Here is a 2,011-nt window from a genome sequence, read left to right on the forward strand (position 1 = left end):
GCACTTTCTGGCGAAATGTTTAAAAGCCAATAAGTCCAGATAGGAACAACATATTTTCATAATTTTTGGTGTGTAGGTAGCTAAGAGAGAGATGTACATGATTAAATGCAAATTATGCAAATGGGGACTTTATTTGCATAATTAATGAGGAAATTCTATGATTACAGTGTTTTACATTATACTACTTTCATACATGAAATGTATGTAACCTATGGCAGGCAGAACATCAACAGATACTAATTATGCAAATGATGACCTAATTTGCATAATTTATGCAAAAATTATATGATTTCTTAATGGTGAATAATGGGAATGTCATACTTTGGACATCTGTAAGTTAATCAAAAGTTAACATACATCACAATGCATATATCATGTTAATGTGGAGGTAATTTGCATAATTGAAGAGGAAATTTACATTTACATATCAAGCCCATATTTCATGGAGGTATGAAATCTCGGAATTCTTGTTTTATGGAGGTAATGAAGTGTTTTACCGTGGTCTTGCCGTGCTACTGACTTGATAGCTTCCACCAGGTTGGTCGGAACGTTTTGGCTTGCTGATAAGATGAAAACAATCCGGTCAAACGTCATGTTGCGATCTACTCGTCTGAACCTCCTTCGGAGCTGATTCGGGGTTTGACACATGCATTCGCCCATATTGGTGCCGGGTGGTATGCGGCCTTCGAGTGTCAGCGACATGATCGTACAGTACACTTTATCGGTGGCATCAGGAAAGCCACCACAGTCCCAGAAGACGATGTTCTTCTTGTAGTCAGGCATTGGGTGTGGTTCGTGTACTTCTTTGCAACTGCATGAGGAAACAAGAATTCGGAGATCTCATACCTCCATGAAATATATGAGTTTTTGTAAATGTTTTTTATTTGTCTCTGACATTGACTATGGAAATAAGGTCGCAATTAGCATAATCTAGTTTAATTTATGGTTTTCTAAATTCAAATGACAATATTTTTCGTGTAAACGTCCTCTCCTTTGTCATACTTCATTTCAACAGGTCTTCATTAATTACGCAAATGACCTCAACATTTACATAATATATGTATAGTGGTGCTAGCCTTTAAGTAACTAACACATGTCACAAGGTATAAAATTCCCATCATTCACCAATTAAAAAAGTCACAGAATTTTGACATAATTATGCAAATTAGGTCATCATTTGCATAATTGGTATCTGTTGATGTTCCGCCTGCCACAAGATAAATAGATTACATGTATAACAGTACTATTATATAAAACAGTGTGATTATAGAATTTCCTCCCAAATTATGCAAATCAAGTCCCAAATTAATATTTGCATTTAATTATGCACAACTCTCTTTCTGCTACCTTCATACCAAAAATGATGAAAATATGTCATTCCACTCTGGACTTATTGGCTTTTAAAGATTTTGCCAGAAAGTCTCCTGCAGTTCCAGGACAAGCTGCTAGGGGGACCAAACACACGCCACTTATTCCTGTCAGGATAAGCTATCTGTCATCAAAAAATCAAGACCATAGCATTACCCAAATAGAGATATAACATGTAATTGGTCGACTAGAGAGTACATTTTGCCTCACCCAATCCATGGGTCGACAAATGTACCTTGGCCTGCTAACTCACTTGTACTTGCAATTGGTATACTATTCTTTTTTTGGCCAGTTTCTACTATTTCCCCGTCGATCCGCACTGCTTGGCAGAGGCCAAAATATCATAATTAGTGCGCGAATTGATTGATCAATTGAGCATCGTCTCATGAAACAAACACGACTTACTTATCATCAAACATGACAATTCTCTCCAGGCGTCTCGTCACAGTTCTGTTCCCTGCACCGTAGTGGGCCACATCACTCCAACTTCCAGTGACGGCCATGATCATCGAGTTGATAAAGGAGGATTTGCCCGAGCCTGGCACTCCAACTAAGAGGAGGTTAAACGTCTCTCCAGGCCTATCGTGGAGCAGGTTGGTGAGGCGGAGTTTTACCGTGTTACGCAGCGACGCGATTTTGGAAT

The 2,011-nt window shown here is 38.5% G+C and overlaps 1 protein-coding gene across 1 annotated transcript in view; it reads right to left on the minus strand.

Moving 5' to 3' along the window:
* LOC109484110 overlaps positions 1-2,011 on the minus strand; it is a 10,363-nt gene that overhangs the window by 1,530 nt on the left and 6,822 nt on the right. The gene's annotated exons all lie outside the window — the stretch shown is intronic.

Source organism: Branchiostoma belcheri, unplaced genomic scaffold (genome assembly GCF_001625305.1).
Source record: "Branchiostoma belcheri isolate BF01 breed outbred unplaced genomic scaffold, Haploidv18h27 scaffold69, whole genome shotgun sequence".
Lineage (NCBI taxonomy): Eukaryota > Metazoa > Chordata > Leptocardii > Amphioxiformes > Branchiostomatidae > Branchiostoma > Branchiostoma belcheri.